The sequence below is a fragment of the Mustela lutreola genome, chromosome X, assembly GCF_030435805.1.
Source record: "Mustela lutreola isolate mMusLut2 chromosome X, mMusLut2.pri, whole genome shotgun sequence".
Lineage (NCBI taxonomy): Eukaryota > Metazoa > Chordata > Mammalia > Carnivora > Mustelidae > Mustela > Mustela lutreola.
Window position 1 is genome coordinate 96,081,762 of NC_081308.1, and position 6,739 is coordinate 96,088,500.

A 6,739-nucleotide genomic window follows, 5' to 3' on the forward strand; every position below is an offset into this window, starting at 1 on the left:
GACAGGGGAGGTATCATCACCATTTTACAGAGGAAGAAATGAAACACAGAGAGATGAAAAAACCTGCCTAGTAAGTGGTGAGAGCCAGGTCTTGAAGCCTGGTCCATCCAAGTACACTCCAGATACTCTGACCCAGGGCTCATCGAACTATAGCCTGGGCGCCACATCCAGCTAGTGACCTGTTCGTGTACATAAAGTTTACCTGGGATCTGGCCATACTAATTGGTTTACACATTAGCTGTGGCTGCTTCTGTGTTACAGTGGCAGAGTTGAGTGCAACAGAGACCCTAGGACCCATGATGCCTAAAATATTCACTAGTTGGCCCTCTATTAAAAAAAAAAAAAAACCACCACCACCAACAACCCCCCCCCCCCCAAAAAAAAAAAAACAGACAAACTTGCTGAGCCCTGGCTCTCCCCACTGTAATACACAGTTTCTAGTATGTAGACTTTAGAGTTAGAGCTGAGGTCAAACTTTGGCTTTGCCATTTATGAACAGTATATGCCCTTGGACAAGTCCTTCTAAGTCTATGTGCCTCAGTTTCCTTATCTGTAAAATGGGAATAATAATATTACCTATCTTCTAGGATTGTAGTCAGGATTGTTGTGAGGTGCTATGCATGGAAGTTTCTCAGCACAGTGTCTCGATACCTAGCACAGGGTAAACTCTTAAAAAATGGCACCTGGGTGGCTTGATCGTTTAACATCTGACTTTGGCTCAGGTCATGATTTTGGGGTCCTGGAATTTACTCCCTGTTGGGCTCCCTACTCAGTGGGGAGTTTGCTTCTCCCTCTCTCTCTACCCCTCTCCCTGCTCATGTTTGCGCTCTCTCTCTCTCTATCAGATAAATCAGTAAAATCTTTAAGAAAACAGGAGTTAAATTATTTGGAGTAGTAATGAGTGAGTGTCACTTCAATATCAAATCTCTGCATTTGTTTTGTTCCTATTCTTGTCTTTTCTAGGGCCTTTGGTTGCTGAATAAAACACTGAAGTTTGGGGCTGAAGGTAGAGATGTGGGGAGCAGTAGTGCAGGGCAGTGAACACAGTGGTTTTGGCCTAGAGGTTGGTTGACAGCAGAGGATTTACTCTGGAATAAGCGGTTTAATGCTTTAAGCCTGAATAAGCATGAACTGTATTATGTGACCAAAGTGTGTGTGTGTGTGTGTGTGTGTGTGTGTGTGAGAGAGAGAGAGAGAACAAGAGATAGAGGGATTACACCTCCAATTCTGTGGGTTTTTTTTCTCACATCCTCAAAATCCCTCTCTGTGTTACACTTGAGTGACTGATTCCATTCTCTGAAAATTTTGCAATTTTCTTCAAGATTCCAGTGTATGTGCTAACCTCCCCATCTCCAAGTTCCTGTAGCAACTATTAAAAAAAACTACTTTGGGATACATTCTGTTCTCAGTTATGCTTGGTTGGTCTCCCTGATTAGACTCCTAACTCCTGTAGGGCAGATACCATGGGCTCTATCTTCCAGGTTCAAGGAGAAGGAGTGGATTGCTACTATTAAACAATGAAAGGATGTGTTTGCGGGGTGTGTGTGTGTGTATGTGTGTTTCTGACCGGAGAGGTCTCTGATAGAGAAAGGAAAATGAGTTTCAGAAGCAAAGGTCATTGGAAGATAAGTGAAATGTTTCAATATTTCAGTATCCTCTTAAGCAACAGAACTAGAACATGAATTCGGGGGGGAAAAAAAGGTCAGTAACCACACCAGGGGACCTTCTGCTGGGTGGCTACCATCTCTCAATTATACGGATGAAAGAAGTTACCTTCAAATGATAGAAATTCCTACATTTGACAGGTAAGCTGTTGGGTGATGGCCTTTCTATTTCTGAGAGCCATCTTTTTCTGATGTCTCTGTGAAGGTCAACCCTTCACTCCCAAAGTGAGTTCCTTCATAAACAATTCACCACTTGCAAGTGGCAGAGAGGACATGGAACATAGATACGTTTTACCAAAGGAGGAAGGGATGAGCTCTCTTTCCCCTCTGGGGGAAGCCCCTGCCCTTCTTCTTTGGATGTCAGTTTTCACTTCTCATAATCTATATTTGGAGTCCCATGTCTATTATTCAAATAGAACACATATTTCCTATCACTGATATAAACATCTTTCAAGCCAGTTCCCTTTTCTCTTGCCAGTCCAGGGTGGAAAGCCAGTGGCTCTGCAACTATAATTTGGAGCAGTTAAGACCCAACAGCCTGGGGCACCCAGGTGGCTCAGTCGGTTAGGTGGCTGCTTTTAGCTCAGGTCATGATCCCAGGGTCATGGAATTGAGCCCCACATTGGGCTCCCTGATCAGTGGAGAGCCTGTTTCTCCCTCTCCCTCTGTCTGCCGCTCTACTTGCTGCTCTGCCTACTCTGTCAAATAAATAAATAAATAAAATATTTAAAAAAAAAAAAGACCCAACAGCCTATGGGAACAAGTGGATTCTCTCTCAAACTATCTTAGCTTCTGCATACTATAATTTCCAGATGATTCTGTGTCAGATGAGGGTCAAGGCCATAACTGGTCTATACTACCTGGGACTTCCCTAGGAATGTTTACTTGCCTTAACTGTGGTTGTCATGTACTCTTCTGAAGAAATGAGATGCAAAACTGTAAACAACAGACTCAGAATTCCCAGTTTTTCAAGCATATGGTGGTTGGTTTTGTTTTGCTTTTCCCTTTCATTACAGCTCATATTATTACTGGTATCACACTGTGTAGTCATCATGCTCGAATACCCGGGAGCTTTGGTTGAATATTGGTCTTACGATTCAGTTCCATGAGACTTCCAGATTGCTGAGATGATTACCTATGTGTGCTCAGATGTGTGTTACAGAATGATGAATCATGGCTGTGTGGAGGGTGAATTGGCAAAGGGGAGTGGCTGGAGATGAGGGGTTGATTAGGAGTCCATTGTAACTTTCCAAGTAAGAGGTAACAGGGCTGAGTTAGAGCAATGAGAGTAGAAATGAGACTGCGGTAATGGAGATATTTTGGAGGTGGAGCTGACAGTATTTGGGGATGGATTGCATGAAAGGGTGGAAAGTAAAGGGGAGCCGAGGATACCTCTGCTATTACATGAGACAATGGAACATGCTGAGGACTGGGTTTGGGACAGATACTGATGAGTTCATGTTAGGTATGGTGACTTGCAGTCTAGCTTTGTCTGCTATCAAGGGAATGTCGGAACATGGGACTCTCAGAAATAAAACCAACTAAGTCCTGGGCAGACCAGGACAAGTTCATTGCACTAAGTTTAGGACACGTTGGATTTGAGGTGTTTGCAGACAATGTCCAGGAGGTGGTTGGGCATGTGCGAGTGGCATTAGAAAGGACACCAGAGTCAGAGGTATAGTTTGGGAAGTTGTTTGTAACAGAAAATGGGTGAGCCCACAGGATTGGGTAGGATATCTAAGGGAGAACACACGGCATGAGATTATACCTACCTCTTATCCCCTGTGGAACTCTAGATCCTTGTGAATGTGAATGAATGAATCAAATAATTAACGAAGAGTAAGAAGTGACTGAGAACGAGACAGCAAGCCACATTTTGAGGCACACCTACCTATACAGGTGGGCTGTGGAAAGAAATCCAAGACTGAGCCACAAGAGGAGAAAAGAGAGCCAGAACAGATGACAGTGTCAACAAAGTCAAAGGAGGAAGAGAATTTCAGAAGCATGTGGGTTAGGAAGATTAATATTGAGGATAGGCAGTTGGCTCAGGTAATTAATATGTCACTGACCACCTACAAGAGAACATTTTCTGTGGCATCCTAGAGTCTGTGGCATCCTGAAATCAGATTATAAGATGCTGGTGAAATAGCAAAAGAAAAGAAAGGAAGTATGGGTAGCAGAGATTCATCTTTCTTTCACAATGAGGGGAAAAGAAAGAGTAGTTTTCTCCTTTAAATACCAGCTCAAGGCTCAGCTCTTCTTAAGGTTCCCTGAACAATTGCCATGCCTGCTGTTCTACCCCTTTTCAAAGATCTTACAGCACGAGGGGCTCTGTAGGAAAAGCATATTAGCTATGTGTGATATACTTCTTTATTTTCTGGTAACTTCTAGTGTGCTTGTTTGGTCTTCCTATTAAACTCTAAGCTTCCTGAGGGGCAGAGAGACCACAGCTTAGATCTACCATTGTGCCAACAAGAAAGGCCTTCAAGAATATTTGCTTGTTGTTAGGATGGGAAGGATGGAAAGTTTCTCCAATTCACATTTTCTCAACTTCCACAGTGTTCGCATTTGGGGCTGGATAAGTCTTTGTTTTGGGAGACTATCCTGGGCACTGTTTGGTGTTCGGTCGTATTCCTGGCCTCTGCCCACTAGTTGCCAGTGGCACTTCCCTATCACCCTCCTATAGTTGTGACAACTGAAAATATTCCTAGACATTACCAAATGTTTTCCCGTGTGTGTGTGCACGCACGCATGCGTGTGCGCACACACACACATGCACACATGCAGGCACAGGAATCAACTTAGTTGACACCCACTGCCTAGGTGACTGGAGCCTAGCTTAGTTGCCCCCTTGTCCATCAGCAGGGGCAGTCCAAAGCCATTTCCCATTGAGAAACATGGGTGTCCAGTTCACAGCCTTCAGAAAGGGATGTATAACCTTCCCTGGTTACTTGCTTTCAGTTCTGAGACCCTTATACTCATTTCTTTCTCTCCCTCTCCCTGGAGTGCGTTAATGCCTCAGTACTTGCACTTAAACACAAAGTGCTGAAATGATGCCAACCCTTATGATCCCGAATACCAAAGCAGAGCCACAGAGACATCTAATTACGGCAGTGGTTTGTAATGTTTCTACAACTTTAAGGAAAGCATTTATTAATTTTTCACAAAGTGTAACTAGTAGTTAATAATGCTTTTCTTTTCAAAGTATCTTTCAAATATTATATTATAACTCTGTTGGTACCCTCCTCAGAGATTGGCCAGAGGGTGGGGAAATTGGAGAAAGAGAAAATGTATGAAATAGATGTACAGAACATTCCAGTGCCTGAGCAGAGCGGAGAACCCAGGAGTTCTGGGCTCTCATTCTTTAGGTTAAACCTGAAGTGTCTTCCTGACATTTTTAAAAAAACACTATATTTATTTGAGAGAGAGGCAGAGGGAGAAGGAGAGAGAGAATCCAAAGCAGACTCCACATTCAGCATGAAACCTGATGCTTGGCTCAATCTTAAGACCCTGAGATCATGACCTGATCTGAAATCAAGAGTCAGATGCTTAACTAATTGAGCCACCCAGGCACCCCTCTTCCTGACGTTTTCATGTATCATCCCAGTGGGGCTTGTGGTTCCTAAAAGACATTTCATTGGGTTGAGCTGGGCTGTGGGTGAGAATAAAAAAACCACTCTGATATCTTGCCTTGTTCTACCACCATCTTCCAGACTTCTGAGGTTCCTTGGTAGTGCCCTGTGAATCCTCCTACTGCTGCTCTATGGCAAAGTCTAATAAGCCAGTCAGGACACCTTTATTGGGTGCATGATAAATACCCTTAAGATACCAAAAAGTGATGTGGATAAAAGGAGTAAGGTTGCACAACGCGTAGCTCTTTCTTCCTGGTTCTTAATGGAGCATGTTAATTTATTGAACTAAGAATTTTCTGTATATTCTTGGATTTTAGCCCCACGACAGCTCTGTGGAATAGGTATTATTAGTATCTGGCCTCTTTTCATGCCAAAGGCATATGGCTACAAAGTTGTAGAGTTGTGATTCCAGCCCATTCTATATAACTCCAAAGTTTATATTTTTATCCACTATGCTAATGGGATTCATTTATCTGGTCCGCTTCTTGTCCTTTTTTTTTTTTTTTTTTTTTCCAAATGAGTAAGCTATTCCATTTTATGAAAGGAAGAACCGTGGACCAGAAATTATAAATGAATTGCCCAGGATGACATGGTGATGCTGGTGGTGATGATAGGGGTAGGAGTGGAAGAAGCTAGAAAACACATTTTCTTCCTTTTATTGTGTGAGCTTTTTTCCCTTACTGCATTATTTCTAGTTTAGAAGACAAGACACCTCTCATTCTAGGCAACAGTGAAAGGACTAGAAAAACAAGTCTGCAGTTAATTGTGTGTTATTGAATTTCTGAATTCTGTGATACTGACAAATCAGATGATGGAGCCATTTTCTTTCCCAAAGATATTGGAGGTCATTAGCTATAGTTAGCCTGCCAATAGGCTTTGAGTGGGGAGTACATTGTATCCCTTCAGGATCTCCCAGGAAGATTGAAGAATATATTGAATATATAAAATAGAAGAAAATATTGAAAGAATATATACTACACACTTTGACCAGGGAGCTGGTCTAGAGAATCTGGCTGCCACAAAAGAAGTTTTCTATAACATTATTAAGTTGCTTCTGAGTCACTTAGAGGACCAAGAAGGAGGAGAAATGCAGAACCAATTGGCATCTTCCAGGATTTAACTGAGTGATGCTTCCAAGTCTAGAATAACCTTGGGAAGTCCTTGACCCTGAAGCAGGTTGTCTTCCTATTGTCAGCTGGAATTCCCTTGTGCAATAAACTCCCTTTCATCATCAGGTCAAGGTGAATAAATCAGAGGGATGGGACTGGTCTCTTGTTTCCAAGAGACTTAATTTTATTTTTGTTTGATATAGATAGCATATTTACATGCAAGAATGATCTGTTTTGTTGGCAGAATGTGGGCTATTTAGCATTATCATTTCTAAAAACCCTAGGAATTACTGTAAATCCCTCAGAGATTTTTGTTACATTCAATAGTCACAGG

At 42.3% G+C, this 6,739-nt stretch overlaps 1 protein-coding gene across 1 annotated transcript in view; it reads right to left on the bottom strand.

Annotated features, from left to right (window-relative positions):
• The window catches only part of TRPC5 (transient receptor potential cation channel subfamily C member 5), a 250,098-nt gene that overhangs the window by 62,780 nt on the left and 180,579 nt on the right, over nucleotides 1-6,739 (bottom strand). The gene's annotated exons all lie outside the window — the stretch shown is intronic.